Here is a 16,000-nt window from a genome sequence, read left to right as displayed (position 1 = left end):
CCATCCTAAAGGAAACCAGTCCTGAATATTCATTGGAAGGACTGATGCTGAAGCTGAAACTCCAATACTTTGGCTACCTGATAGAAGGAACTGACTGGAAAAGACCCTGTTGCTGGGAAAGATTGAAATCAGGAGAATAAGGGGACAACAGAAGACGAGATGATTGGATGGCATCACTGATTCGATGGACATGAGTTTGAGCAAGCTCCTGGAGTTGGTGATAGACAGGGAAGCCCGGCATGCTATAGTCCATGGGATTGCAAATAGTCAGACATGACTGAGCAACTGAACTGAACTGAACTATATAACAATATCATGAACTGTATAATGTGAATGTGTCTTTTCAGGCCGTGAAATGTAGATCCTTATCATCGAATGGCTGCATTGTATGAATATACAATGAATTATATATATGAATATACCATGATTATTTAATGAATTCCCTCTTCTTAAATATTGCAGTTGCTTGTGATTTATGCCATATTTTACCAGGCTGCTGTAGAGTGTATGTGAGTGCCCATGTGCCCACACTAACACTAGGTGTGATTCTGTTACAGTCAGTGACTTTTGACTAAAATGTACACATGAAACCGAACAGTCCCTTTTCCTCCATCCTTCTGCACGTCTCTTCTTTAGATAAGAAGGCTGACTGCACAATCACAATGACTGACTCGGACTTACTGGCTCTGATGACTGGTAAAATGAATCCTCAGATGGTAAGTATGACGATACTTATGTCCTTGTATTAGGTGGATTTTAGCCTGTTTCACTTCATCACCTATTTCAGCCTTATCCCATAAGGTGTAAAGTGGTCAAACCCACAAAACTCAGTGTTCCCCAAATATTCACTTAATGGATGACAAATAGTTGTGGAGCTGGCCATGTGTCAGCCATTGCCCTGTGTGCTGAAAATGTCCAGATGAATAAGAAATAGTTCACATGCTCTGGGCATCCACAGTTTGGTATGAGACAGGTCTGCAGAAGAACAAGTGCAACGAAATATCTGTGGTGCCCTGTCTGGCTTGTGGTTGGGGAGGGTGCAAGAAGGAGAAGCCATATCTTCCTAGGATATCAGAGAAGGCTTCACAGAGGAAATAATGCTTGGCTTTGTCCTGGGGGTGATCAGGAGACATCAGTGTACAGGTGGAGAGTAGAGGCCATCCAAGTAGAAGAAAGGACTAGTTGTCACAGAGGCAAGACGTTTTACCTTTTGTATCTTTGCCTGTGCTCCTTTTTTGTCTGAGCTGTGATCTCCTTGACAAACTTCTTATCTTTTAAAATGATCTTAGGGACTTCCCTGGTGGTCCAGTGGCTAAGACTGTACTCCCAATTAATGGGGCTTGTGTTCGATCCTTGGTCAGGGAACTAGATCTCACATGCTACAACAAAGAGTTTGCATTCTGCAATTAAAGATCCCTTATGCTGCAGGTAAGACTCAGCACAGCCAAATAAAATAAATGAATATTAATCTAACAAAACAAAATGAACTTAGTTGCTATGTTTAAAGACCTCCTACCACACGGTTGGGGAGCTATAGTCAGTACCTCTTCTGGGCCACTTACTGGACTGCTAGCCTAGCATTTGTCTCATCACACCAGTCATGATATGCCTGTCTCATCTCCCAGTAGAATGTGCATGTCTCAAGGGAACAAACCGCATCTTGTTCATCTTTGTGTCTCCAGAACTTAGCATGATGCCTGGCAGTTTTAAATTTTCACAATCACTGGATTAATTTGTATTTCTCTAAAATGTATTCATGGCTTGTATAGATTTTTCAGGCCCCCAGATTGTCAAGGGTCTTCTTGTATTCTTTACTGGCACAATGTTGAGCAGACTTGATATACGTTATCCATAGATAACACAAAGGAAGCTAAGATGCTGCTTTCCATTGTAACCTTATTTTTTGTTGTTGTTGCCTCAACCTTATTTGGGCTTCCCTGATGGCTCAGATGGTAAAGAATCTGCCCATTATTTGGGAGACCTGGATTCAATCCCTGGGTCAGAAAGATCCCCGGAGAAGGGAACGGCTACCCACTTCAGTATTCTTTCCTGGAGAATCCCATGGACAGAGGAGCCTGGCAGGCTACAGTCCATGAGATCGCAGAGTCAGACAGGACTGAAGCGACTAACACTGTCAGCCTTATTTGTTTTAGATCTTGTTCCTGTGGTGAAGCCACTCAGTCGTGTCCGACTCTTGGCGACCCCATGGACACCAGGCTCCTCTGTCCATGGGATTTTCTAGGCAAGAGTACTGGAGTGGGTTGCCATTTCCTTCTCCAGGGAATCTTCCCGACCCAGGGATAGAACCAGGTCTCCTGCATTGTAGACAGATGCTTTACTGTCTGAGCCACCAGGGTACCCTCATAATTTGAAAGATTGGATAAAACAACTAAATCTGACTCCTACTTGTATTCCTTTTAAAAATGCTTATTCTAAGCAACTAAGCACATTTCAACTGATGCATTGACAGGTAAGAGACTTGCATCTATGATGTTTCAGTTGAATACGTACCATTGACACTGACATTTGCACCCACTGAGCCGTTTTCAAAATCTGGACAGAACAGAGGCCATCAGTCTCGGAGCTGGCACGTTCCCCTTCCCACCCACCGCCGCTCATGCCACTGTGCACGCCATACATTTCCTTGGTAGCGTGGTCAAGCTTCGCTCTCAGCTGCCCTTGTTCTCTCAGTTTATCTGTTTACCACCCATCTGGAGAGTAAAGTGTCAGCTTACTTTTTCTGAACACCTGTTAGCACCCAGAGGAATTAAAGATAAAAATGGGAGACCTTTGTGTTAATGTGCTAATGGTCTTCCCTTATGCTCAGAAGAGGATTTGACTGGAAACTGTTAAATACAGTGGAAATTATAATTTATATGTTTGGCTACAGTTGAAGCAAAGCAATATGCTCTCTAGCAGAAAGCACATATGAAGAGCACCTTAGGGCCCAGATTTAAATGATTCTTTTGTTTGGAGTCTGTAAAAGGCGAAGACTCATTTTTTCTCTGTAATCATTATTAAATAAAATGTAATTTCTTCTTTTAATTAAGAAAAGGGAAATATGGTGAGTTTCTCTGGTAGGAACTACTGGTCCATATTTTTAAAAGACATATGTTAAATATATTGCGTTCTGAGACACTTGACCTTTAAGTCATCAGACAGAAGGCTGTGTGCCATATAGAAAGGAAATATTTAGTTTGTCCAGACAGAGGAGAGGGGGAAAAAAAGGAATTAGTCACCCTCACCAGAAGGTGTAGAGAAAGCAGAGCTCTGCGCTTTCCGACTAGTGAGGCAGAAGAGCTCCTCACTTAATGTACTTGTTAGGAAGTGAAGACTCCCAGCAACTTTTCCTCTATTTTAAGAATTGAGTAAGAAGACTGAGATCATAGCAGAGAAATCATGCTATGTTCCCAATTTTGCTATTTCTTTAAAGTTTTCCTGGGATTTTGTTACATGATAAATTTAGCAAACATCATGTGATCTAATCCCAGGCTGTTGTTAAGTGGAACAAATTGTGGCTCTGCACTGGGGACTGGTTTGAGTCTCCTTATTGAGCCAAAGGTCCACACAGGCACCTCAGCAGGCTGCCTGGCCTCCCCCTGTAGGGAATACATCTCTATCATGTAGACCAAAAAAGGGAGAAAAATGGTGATATTTCATTGCATAGATGCGTCTGTGATCGAATCCCAAGTTTCTGAGTGTGTTACACATGTGCTTTTCCTCCCTGCTGGCAGACCCACTGAATGTGTAATGTTTTTAAACAAAATCAGTCTAGTATGAACCCACTCTGCCTAATATTTGAGGAAGACAGGTAATGGCAGACTCAATTTCTAAGAGAACAGATTTGGGAAAGCTGTGTCTTTTGACTGCTCTGTGTAAAGCGTGACTTTTACAAATTTACCCTTGTGAGGAATCTGGTGCTAACTCTATTCCCGAAAGCCAAGTTTCATATTTTGAAGAAAGTTTAAGAGACTTGGATAAATAAATCATCTTGGGGCTGGACAGTCTAGAAATATTAGCAATCTCAAAACAACAAATAATAAATTTTCTTTCTTCTTCCTCACAGGCCTTCTTTCAAGGCAGATTGAAAATCACTGGCAGCGTGAATCTGGCTATGAAGTGACAAAATCTCCAGCTTCAGCCGCAGGCAAAGCTAAGCTGTAAAGAACTCCCTGTGCCTACCTTTGAAAATCAAGTTGAGATATATAGATATACATATATTTCATTGTCAGAACTTAGATTGAAACTACACATTGGGAAATAGCATGAAATTTGTTTTTAAATGGGTGTGACCAATCTTGTTTTTCCTAAGCCCCGGGTGAACAGAACCTGAGGGTTTACTACTGCTTTGCTGAATTGCATTCAACTGTGCATTGCGAAGTTAATATGGTAATTATGGTTTGGGGTGAAATTGAATTTTAGAATAAAATTAGGAATAGCAAAATCCAAAAACTATGTAAACAAAAGCTCTCATTTTGGTTATAAAGTACATTTGAGGATTATTGTGCTGAAGATTCAATTTAAGTTTTCTTTGGGAGAACTAGGGAGGAAACAGAAGGCCAGTAGCTGGCCAGTGTTTAGTGTCATGCACTTAATGACCTCAGCCTGTTTCCCAGGGATAGTTCTTTAAATTCTGTATTAGGATTAAAAAAAAAAACAACTTTAAAATTTTGCATTTCATGCCATCAAAGCAGTATTTTCTTCCCACATTAAAGAAATATGATCCAAGTTTGGGAGTAACTATCTATTTTTAAATGAGTTTCTTTCTTGAAAAAAATTCAGTGTATTAGAACCATAAAATGCTGTTGTGAAAAATAATTGAACAAATAAAGTTTGCTTTAAGATGCACAATTTTCAAATTATACTCTTGTATTACTTTAATTAAATTTGTAAACCTCTCTTTTCTTTGTTATAATTTTCCTTTTCCATATGTTTAGTTTACTAGCCACATTTATCTTCCTAGATTTTCTCATGCTAATGCTGTTTCTAATAATTCAGCAAGATATGGAGTAAAATAATGCTTTCAGAAGAATGTTTAATAGAAAACTGTTCTTCCTCACCTCCTTTTTTTTTTTTTATTGTGTATCTTGTTTTGGTTCAGAGTTCTCTAAATGATAGAGAGTAAGAGAAACATTGGAGATTTACAATCTGTGTTATCTAGACCACTATTTCCTGCTACTTTCCCATAATCAGTCACTAGTTCTTGGTTAGGGACGTGCTGTGTTGTGGTGGAAAGGGCACTTGACTAGGAGTCAGGAGTCTTGTTTCTCTTAGGCAAATAAGTAATGCCTGACAGTTTCTAACCTGTTAAAATAGGGCATTTAAGATGGTCCCTAAGGCTCCTTCTGCTCTGATAATCCTGTGAGTCTACTCAGAGCCCAGCAGAACTGTTTGGGAGTTATTCAGGGCACACCTTTCTGCTGTAACACAATTACTTTACTCAAAGATGGGTCAGAGGCAAAAAGCTGGGTGGTTTCAGTTGTTTGTTTAGATGTTCGGCATCTCTACTAATCAAATCAGGCCTGTGGATCCCATAGCCCTTGGCCATTCAACTTTGCATGTCTGCAACAAGCAGCACAGTGTCTGGGAATGGGGCAATATGGTAAATTAAGCCAGTATAAGTTGATTTCAGGTTTCCCAGGTGGCTCGGCAGTAAAGAATTCACCTGCCAATGCCAGAGCTGCAGGAGATGCAGGTTCAATCCCTGGGCCAGGAAGATCCACTGGAAGAGGAAATGGCAACCTACTCCAGTATTCTTGCCTGAAGAATCCCATGGACAGAGGAGCCTGGCGGGCTACAGTCCATGAGGTCGCAAAGACTCATACATGACTGAACAACTGAACAGGAGCACAAGTTGATCTCAAGTCCCGAAAATGAATTCAGAACACAGACTTACCTCCTAATCGTGTTGGCTTTTTATTCTGTGAAGAAAAAAACACTTCAAGAAAAAAGTTCCAACAAAATGTCTGATTTACTTGTAGTTTGGATTTGCTGCATTATTCTGCTTCCTGTTGTTCAGGATAACAGGAGATATTTGTTATAGGCTTTAGGATGAACCTGAAAAAAAAAAAAGAAAAGAAAGCCAAAAACTGGTTCTTGGAGTAGAGATGTATCCATATATAAGTGCAATTTATATTATTCAAAAAACTAAGATCATGGCATCCAGTCCCATCACTTCACAGCAAATAGATGGGGAAACAGTGGAAATAGTGACAGACTTTATTTTCTTGGGCTCCAAAATCACTGCAGATGGTGACTGCAGCCATGAAATTAAAAGACGTTTGCTCCTTGGAAGAAAAGCTATGACAAACCTAGACAGCATATTAAAAAGCAGAGACATTACTTTGCCTACAAAGGTCTGTCTAGTCAAAGCTATGGTTTTTCCAGTATTCATGTATGGATATGAGAATTGGACCATAAAGAAAGCTGAGTGCCAAAGAATTGATGTTTTTGAATTTTGGTGTTGGAGAAGACTCTTGAGAGTCCTTTGGATTGTAAGGATATTCAACCATCTTCTTCAGTCCATCCTAAAGGAAGCCAGTCCTGAATATTCACAGGAAGGACTGATGCTGAAGCTGAAGATCCAATAATTTGGCCACCTGATGCAAAGAACTGATTCATTGGAAAAGACCCTGATGCTGGGAAAGATAGAGGGCAGGAGGAGAAGGGGACGACAGAGGATGAGATGGTTGGATGGCATCACCAACTTGATGGACATGAGTTTGAGCAAGCTCTGGGAGTTGGTGATGGACAGGGAGGCCTGGTGTGCTGCAGTCCATGGGGTCACAAAGAGTCGGACACGACTGAGCGACTGAAAGCCTGCATGCCCTAGAGCCCATGCTCTGCAACAAGAGGAGTCACAGCAATGAGAAGCCTGTGTACCGCTACTAGAAAGTAGCCCCTGCTGGCCACCACTAGAGAAAAAGCCCAGGCAGCAGCAAAGACCCAGCACAGCCAAAAACTGAACTGAACTGATATTATAATAGAAAAGTACTCGATAAAAATGTAATAACAGTTTAATTTCTAGAGAAGCATCATTGCTTGGAGGAAAAAGATTAACTGGCCTGAGTTAAAACTAATGCCATTACTGGTTTTGTTACTTGAGCAAGTTGAGCTTCAGTTACCTGACTTAGAAAGTGGAGATACTAATATTGACCTCCTAGGATTATTGAGAATCTAGAGAGATAACATGTAAAGTACCTAAATGGATGTTAGCTATACATCCTAGCCATTCTTAATTTCCTTACTGTAAATGCAAGTTCCCTTTTTCTCCCCACCTTTTGCCTCTGTGATGTGCAATATGATGTCTATAGTTTTTTAAAAAAATAATTTTATTTATTTATTTTTGGCTGTGCTGGGTCTTCGCTACTGCCTGGGTTTTTCTCTAGTAGTGGTGAGTGGGGCTACTTTCTAGCTGCAGTACATGGGTTTCTCATTGCCATGGCTTCTCTTATTGCAGAGCATGGGCTCTAGGGCACACAGGTTTCGGTAGTTATGGTGTGTGGGCTCAGTAGCTGTTGTTCACAAGTTCTAGGGCACAGACTCAGTAGCTGTGGTGCATGGGCTTAGTTGCTCTGAGGCATGTGGGATCTTCCTGAACCAGGGATCGAACCATGTCTCCTGTATAGGCAGGTGGATTCTTTAGCACTGAGTCACCAGGGAAGTCACTGTAGTTTTTTTTAATCTTTTCTCATTTGTTCATTCACTGAACAAATTATCTTGAGTGCTTACTGTCTATAGGGTACCATATTAAGGGTAATGCTAGGCACTGGAGATAGCAGTAAGTTCCTCCCCTAATAGTGCTTACAGCCTAGTGGGAGAGACAGTCAGTCAAAGAATCATTATTACAGACTGATCTATTTTTCAGGAGATGATCAGGGTGCTGTGATGGAGAGTCACAGTGAGGGGCCACCTTTGAGACAGTGGTTGAGGGACACATCTCTGAAGAGGTAATATTTAAGCTGAGATCTACAGGGTGAGGAATGAACCATGCAAAGAACCATTCAGGAAAGGATGAAAGATGAAAGATGCTTGGCTTGTTCTAGACATTGCGAGAGGGCCAATGTGAATGGAATATCGTGATCTGGAAGGACAGCTCCAAGATGATGTTAGATATCTAACATCACAGGAGCCAGCTATATTGGCATTTGTTCGTTAAGGTAAGCCATTTGTGTTTCATTCTTTGTGCATTTGGAAGCTTTTGAAGGTGTAGTAGTACATATATTTATTTCTCACTCATGCTATATATCTGCTTTGCCATCATATCTTGTCTAGAACCCAGTCCAATGGAGCAGCAGCTTCCGTCTGGAGCACTGGGATTGTCAGGACCAAGGAAGTAAAAAGCTGAAGTATGTGTTGATTCTTAAAATTACCTTTAAGTGATGCTTATCACTTTTGCTCCCATTTCATTGTCCAAATAATGTCACATGCTCCTAACTTCACAATCTTACCATGTACCAGAAGAAGGGAATGTAGTTAAACTATTTCTGAAGGAACTGATGACCATAACCCAAGGGCTCTCAGCAGGGGAATGAAATGATTTAAACTGTCACTGTACCTGCTGGGAGGAGAATGTACTGGGCTCCCAGGTTGGAGAATGGAAGGTGGAAGAAGATAGTGTCCTGGACTGGAGTGTCAGTAATGGAGGTGTTGGTAGATGGGTAAAAGTAGGCAGAGGTAGAGCTGATGGAACTTGGTGACCAGATAGGGGACGAATGATTTCCAGTGACTGGCCAGGTGAATGGTGGGTCATGACTGGAATGATGAAGGGACAGCCGATTTTAGGGAGAGTGGTTGAAATAATAAGCTCCAGCTTTGAACTTGTTGTTAACTTTGAGGTACCTGAAAATATTTCCTGGTAGAGACACCGAGGAGGCAGCTGGATTTATGAGACTGGAGCTCAGAGGCGAGGTCAGCTTGTAGATGCACATTTGGAGGGCTTGAACACTGGGTGGTGTGTAAAGCCACAGGAATGGATGGTATTGCTTGGGAAGGGGAGAAGTAGGGTTAGATGAAGCCTCGAGGAACTTCAGCTTTTAGAGATCAGGTCGAGGAGGAGGATCTGTCAAGGGGGACGAGAACGAGGGACTAAAGAGGTGGAGGAAAATTTCGCAGGAAGAGAGTATAGCCTAAAAGTGGCAATTGTCAACTGTATCCTATGCAGGTCGATCAGGATGCTATCTAAAAAGTGTCTACTGGATTAAACTTGGCAACATGGAAGTCATTGGTGATTACTGCAAAATCAGTTTCAGTGCTAGATTAGAACTAGTTTCATAAAGAGCTATGAATAATAAAAACAAAAAAGTTCCATTGGGTAGTGATATGTTCAGTTTCCAAGTCATTAATAAAGAGCAAGGACATTAGCTAACACTCTTAGTTCTAGATTAGGTCATCTTGCACATGCTGCTTTCTGTGCCTACCCCCACCATTCTCTCCCTCTTGTCCCCCACCTGATCCACTTGGCAAATTCCTTTTCTTTCTTTTCGTGTCTTAGCTTTCATGAAGTTGTCCCTCTTTGCCACACACACACAAACCCACAAAGCAAGCAAGCAAACAGAAAAACCCCCAGGGCTGTAATCATTCCTTTGTAGTAATTTGTTTCCCACTGAACAGAGTTCCTTAAGGGCAGAGACTGCATTTCATATATCCATTTGACACTCCCAGCACAAAGTCTTGGCTTGCTGTCATAAAGCAAATGAATGAGATAAGCTGAATAACAATTTTATATTCACAGGGGACATTTTTGAAAATAGGAACCTCATCATAGAAGTGCATTCTCAAAAAAAAAAAAAAAAAGTGCCTTCTCTATGACAATGACCTTCCGCTGCCCCGATGATGACAGAGAACATTAAAAATTCTTCAGCCGGACTTATCTGGCTCTTTCTTTGAAAATACTTGTAGCTTCTCAGGATAGCCTTTCAATTTAATATTGAAGCAGCCTGAAGTAATCAGAAAAGTCCGTTTATTTGTAGTTTTAGTACATGTTTATAAAACAAAGTGGCTCAGTGGGTTCTGTGTACATTAAAATCTTTAGTCTTGTTGCCATACCTGTTCAGATGAATTCAAGATCTCAGATTTCTGTAATCCTTGCAGCGTATGTAGAAGAACAATAATGGAGAGCATGGTTAGGAAGTTGAGTGTGGAGGTGAGGGTGGAGGAGCCACAGAGGTGTGATCAAAAGAATCTCAGATCAGATTCTGTCTGCCTCCTGGAAGCTAAGTTGGTGGTGGTAGTGGTTTAGCTGCTAAACCATGTCTGACTCTTGTGACCCCAGGGACTGTAGCCCACCAGGCTCCTCTGTCTATGGGATTTTCCAAGCAAGAATACTGGAGTGGGTTGCCATTTCCTTCTCTAGGAAGCTAAGTTAGCACAAGGCTTTAAGCCTTGCCAGACTCAAGTTTCCTCTTCTGCACAAGGTGGGCAATGTTCATATTTTTTAAAAATAGTCTCATTAGACTGTGAATACCTTGAAGGTAGAAACTCTGTTATTCATCTCTGTCTCTAGTATTAATACTATGTCTACCAAAGTAAGCATCAGTAAAGGTTGCTCAAACAAATGAAGAGTAGACAACAATCCATTAAAGTTCTTTTAAAATTGTAACATACCTTGTAAAAGGTTCAGTCACATATAAGCATAAAATCCTTCTATTTTCTTCATGTGTTACTGTAGAAAAAAGAAATATGAAATTAAATCCTGTAATTAACTTTAGCAATTAAACTTCAGAAATTATTTCAATTATTTCAAAAAATAATACATCTAGAGCAGCCTGGTATGGTGGTAAAACTAGAGGCCTATCAGATGAGTGTTTTGGTCCTAACTCTGGCATTTAGGTCTTCCATGGTGGCTCAGCGGTAAAGAATCTGCCTGCAATACAGGAGACAGGAGACATGGCTTTGATCCCTGGGTCAGGAAGATCCCCTGGAGGAAGGCATGGCAAACCACTCCAGTATTCTTGCCGAGAGAATCCCATAGACGGCAGAACCTAGCGGGCTCTATAGCATCACAGAGTCTGGCGTGTCTGTGGCTGAGCACGCACGAACTGGCACTTAAACTCTGGGACCTTCCCTGAGGTGATAATGATTCTGAGCTTGCGTCTCACTCTGTAAAACAGGAATATTAATGCCTGCCTTCCTGATTGTGAGGATTAGCAATTGTAGCTGTAAAATGTCAGGTAACTCCGTGGATGGTGCCTAATGTTATTTGAGAAATTTTTTTAACATGAAGGAATTTATTCATTGGAACCTTTTATGATAATCCTCTGAGTTCAGATAATCAGCTGACTTCAAGATTGGGGAAAGTTTTCATTTCTCATCTTTACATTCTCAAACTTAATGAAAATTTAATAGTCTTTGTAACTCAGTGAATGAATATAGGATTATTTAGACTTTCAGAAGGTTTTCATTTCAGCCAAAGATTATGGTTCTAGCTGTCCATGGCATGGTTGCTTTTTGAACACAAAGAAATTGCTTGATCTTATTGACTAGGGAAAAGAAGGTAATCAGCCAGATTGTACCTTTGTGTAACTTACTCTGTGGGATTGAGTCTGTTTAGAGACCACACTGATATGAATTAGGAATTTGGGGTATACTACTACATAGCTAATAAGGGTCTTCAAAGATTTATGTGCTATCAGGAACCACAGCCATGTCTGGCCAAATTTTAGAGTTTTTCTCAATAGAGAGTTACAAAATCTATTGGAAAGGTCCAGTATTAATATCTATCTGGAGACTGCTGCAAACAAATGGCTCTTTAGTTCTTGGTAAGAACAGAGAATATTGGGCCAGATTTCTGGCCCTTAAGAAATGTGGTGTCTGATTCCATTTGGCAGGAAGTTTAATCTGGTATGGAACTTTAGCCAGACTTCTTGGAGAAATATTTTTTTAAATGCAACACATCCAAAACTTATTGCAAGAAGTGGTATCCATTTAGTCTATCTATTCTATTAATAGTCATTTAAATACTTTGTAAATATTCACAGTGCTGTTTTCAGCAGCATGTAATAAATGCTTGACCTTTTGGTTCCTGGATTTGTGGCCATAAACTTTTATGTAGAATGGGGGAGATTCATTGTAGTCTGCTGTTCATTTAAATTGCAAGCAGAGAAGCAGTAAGTGCTACAGTTTCCTAACCAACTACCAAACAGTAAGTTTTCTTTTTCCTTACAAGTTATTGTATAATTCGCCTTTAAGAATATGGCACCCTCTGTAGTATATAGAACACTTGGTTCAAGATTAAACACCTCATTTAGAACAGGAATATATGGAAAAGAATTTCAGACAGGAAGGCAGAGCCGTATAAGAGAAAGGTTGACTTAGGCAGACTGAAAGGAGCCTTCCACTTGGCAAAATGATACCCTAAGGCAGGGCGTGATAACAGTTCACAAATATTTGAAAGATGGAAAGACCAAAGGGGAGGAGATTATTTTGCTTGCTTATTAGAAATAATGGGAAGAAATATAGAAGGGAAATTTCAGACAGAATCAGTTGAATTTCCTGACAGTAAAAACTGGTCATGAAAGGAGTGAGAGCTCCAACCACAGAGAAGTTCCTAAACAAATCTGGCAAATCAGAGCATTTCATTAGAAGATGTACCTTAACAGTGGCAGAAAAAGCATCTGAATGGGAGATAATATTTTGTTGACAGTCACTCTTTTGAGGATTTCTCCTCTTCCCATTTATCAAAATATTTCTTCTATGTATCAGAAAGAAGACTTTGACATGTTTTTATATTTACTTGCGTATACCCTGACTTAGAGTACATAAAGGCTGTATATTGTCACCCTGCTTATTTAACTTCTATGCAGAGTACATCATGAGAAATGCTGGGGTGGAAGAAGCACAGCTGGAATCAAGATTGCCGGGAGAAATATCAATAACCTCAGATATGCAGATGATACCACCCTTATGGCAGAAAGTGAAGAGGAACTAAAAAGCCTCTTGATGAAAGTGAAAGTGGAGAGTGAAAAAGTTGGCTTAAAGCTCAACATTCAGAAAACTAAGATCATGACATCTGGTCCCATCACTTCATGGCAAATAGATAGGGAAACAGTGGAAACAGTGTCAGACTTTATTTTCCTGGGCTCCAAAATCACTGCAGATGGTAATTGCAGCCATGAAATTAAAAGACACTTACTCCATGGAAGGAAAGTTATGACCAACATAGATAGCATATTGAAAAGCAGAGACATTACTTTGCCAACAAAGGTCCGTTTAGTCAAGGCTATGGTTTTCCCAGTGGTCATGTATGGATGTGAGAGTTGGACTGTGAAGAAAGCTGAGCACCGAAGAATTTATGCTTTTGAACGGTGGTGTTGGAGAAGACTCTTGAGAGAGAGTCTTCTCAAGAGAGAAGAGAGGCTTCTCAAGACTCTTGAGAAGACTCTTAAGAGACTCTTGAAGTCCCTTGGACTGCAAGGAGATCCAACCAGTCCATTCTAAAGATCAGTCCCGGGTGTTTTTTGGAAGGACTGATGCTAAAGCTGAAATTCCAATACTTTGGCCACCTGATGCAAAGAGTTGACTTATTGGAAAAGACTCTGATGCTGGGAGGGATTGGGGGCAGGAGGAGAAGGGGATGACAGAGGATGAGATGGCTGGATGGCATCACTGACTTGATGGACATGAGTTTGGGTAGACTCCAGGAGTTGGTGATGGACAGAGAGGCCTGGTGTGCTGCAATTCATGGGGTTGCAAAGAGTTGGACACGACTGAGTGACTGAACTGAACTGAACTTAACCCTGACTTATTAGATATCTTCAGAAGAAACAGAAATAAATGAGTATTCAGAGGCTTTTAAGTTTCCACAGTGTAAAAGTAGCCTCACTTATTGTTTGTTCTTTTTTGTTTGTTTGTTTTTAGTTTGCATTTTATTTAGCTTAAGTTAGTAGAATCTGAAAGCCACCAAATGGTAGCTGCAATATAAGAGACAACTCTCACTGGAGTTGGGACCTGAAGGCCTAAGTTTGAATTCTGGCTCAAGTACATACTCATTAGCTGGTCACCTGAGCAAGTTAGTTATCCCTGCTGAGCATCAATTTCCTAGAAATTGGGAAATTTTAGGAATAAAGGGGGACAATAATCCCATCATGCTTGGGAAGATTAAGTGAAATGATGTGTGGGAGAATGCTGTTGTAGTATGAACCAGTTTTAGTTTTCTGTTTGTGTTAGTTTTTTATTGCTTCTGTGACACATTACCACTAATTTAGTGGCTTAACTTGACACATATTTATTATCCCACAATTTTGTAGCTCAGAAGTCTGGATGGGTTCAGCCGGTTTATCTGCTGCAGGTCTCATCAGGCAGAAGCCAAGGTATTGGCTCCCCTGAGCTCTCATCTGGAAGTTCTGGGACAGGATCTGCTTCCATGCTCATTCAGGATGTTGGCAGAATTTGGCTGCATGTTGCTGTGGAACTGAAGTACCCGTATCTGTGCTGGCAGCCTGGGATTGTTCTCAGCTTCTAGAGGCTGCCTACATTCCCTTCATCTCTAAAGCTAGTCAAGTCCTTGCATTTCAGGTCTCTCTGATCTCCCCTTCTGCCTCACCGCCTACCTCCAGCCAGGAAAAGTTCTCTGCTTTTAAGAGCTCATGTGATTAGGTTAGAATCATCTGGCTAATCCAGGATAATCTCCTTATTTTAAGGTCTATAACTTTAAAACACATCTGCAAAGTCCTTTTTGTCATATAATGTAACTAGGGATTAGTGTATGGACATCCTTGGTGGTTCATTCTGCCTACTACAATGATGCTATTTTAGGGCTAGAAAGGGACCTTACAGAACATGAGATGAGGTTCTTTCCCTGGAGGGTTTACAGTCCAGGGGGAAAGAGATGAGAAACATAATATTCAGCAAGAAAAGTCCAATAATAAAGAGTTTGCATGGAATGTTATAGGAGCCCAGAAGACTTTTTCTGTACCTGAGTTGGCCTGTGGTTTTTCCATCATTCCCTGCTTGTCCTTTGATGTTTTTTATCAAGATTCTTCAGATGGAATCCATATATACAGAAACCACCATGCAATTTGATTTCTAAATGTCCAGAAAATTAAGCTGCTGCCATAGATCAGTATTTACTCAGCTACTTAATAAGGAAAGATCTTGAGGTTTTGAGTAAGAGGAGTTATTTTCTTCTCTGATGATGAAGTAATATAACACCACTTTATCTCCCCTTACCTTGGTCCTGATTGCCTCTTTGTCCTCATCAGCTCCATCTTGAGAGCCTTCTAGTCCTTCATTCCCAGCTCTCTCTGCCCCTGTGTACATCTTACTCCTCCCGTCTTTCGAGTTTTTTTGTTTTGCATTGTTTTGAATTAGAAGACGCTTACCCAGGGCCATGTGGAGGTTTCTGTTTAATTCTTGCTACTTGTCCTTCCTGCTTTAACAATATTTCTTGGATGTTTAGTCAGATCTCAGTGATAGTTTTGTAATAATATCAGCGGCCATTTATGGAATGCTGACCATGTGCCAAAGCCTGTGCAGAATCCTGTACTTCCATCTTCTCATTTACTTTAGACATTCTGTGAGGTATAGGTAATATCTTTATTTGAACCCAGCTGGGATTTGAACCCAGATCTAAATCCAAAGCCTGTACTTGACACCAGGCACTATAGGAATAGCAGGAGCTGAAAAGGAGGGGCAGCATGAAGGCACCAAAGCAGCACAAGCAGATTCAGAAAATTCAAGTCTCAAATTCCACTCTGTCTTTACAGCCCTTGTGCAGGTTAGAGGATCTGCTTCTAGAACACTAGGATTGTCTCCATTTTCCACTGGAAACACTCAGAGTGGTTCAGACAGATGATCTGAGCTTGTGCCTACGCACTGGGCCACCACAGAGCCTGCGTGAGCCTTAGCTTGGCATCCCACTGAACAGCATACTTCTCTGAGGGGAGGGGATGGGGTAGGCGGGGCATGTGGTGTGCCCTGTGGCTGGAGAATACCTTCCCTACAAGGCTGCAATGATTAAAGTCTTCATGAATTTAACACACTAGGCACTCAGCATATGTGC

The 16,000-nt window shown here is 40.9% G+C and overlaps 1 protein-coding gene across 2 annotated transcripts in view; it reads left to right on the top strand.

The window, feature by feature from the left end:
* SCP2 (sterol carrier protein 2) overlaps positions 1-4,855 on the top strand; it is a 201,899-nt gene extending 197,044 nt beyond the window's left edge. The window contains exons 15-16 of one of the 2 annotated variants that reach the window (XR_006551909.1): positions 637-716; positions 4,067-4,855. The gene's annotated coding sequence lies outside the window, so the exon portion shown is untranslated. The remainder of the gene's footprint in view (positions 1-636; positions 717-4,066) is intronic. The other variant, XM_044945007.1, reaches the window with a different exon arrangement.
* The last annotated feature ends 11,145 nt before the right edge of the window (positions 4,856-16,000 follow it).

This window comes from Bubalus bubalis, chromosome 6, assembly GCF_019923935.1.
Source record: "Bubalus bubalis isolate 160015118507 breed Murrah chromosome 6, NDDB_SH_1, whole genome shotgun sequence".
Taxonomy (NCBI): Eukaryota; Metazoa; Chordata; class Mammalia; order Artiodactyla; family Bovidae; genus Bubalus; species Bubalus bubalis.
The sequence above is the reverse complement of the archived record's forward strand: the minus strand, read 5'-3'. Positions and strand labels throughout refer to the sequence as shown.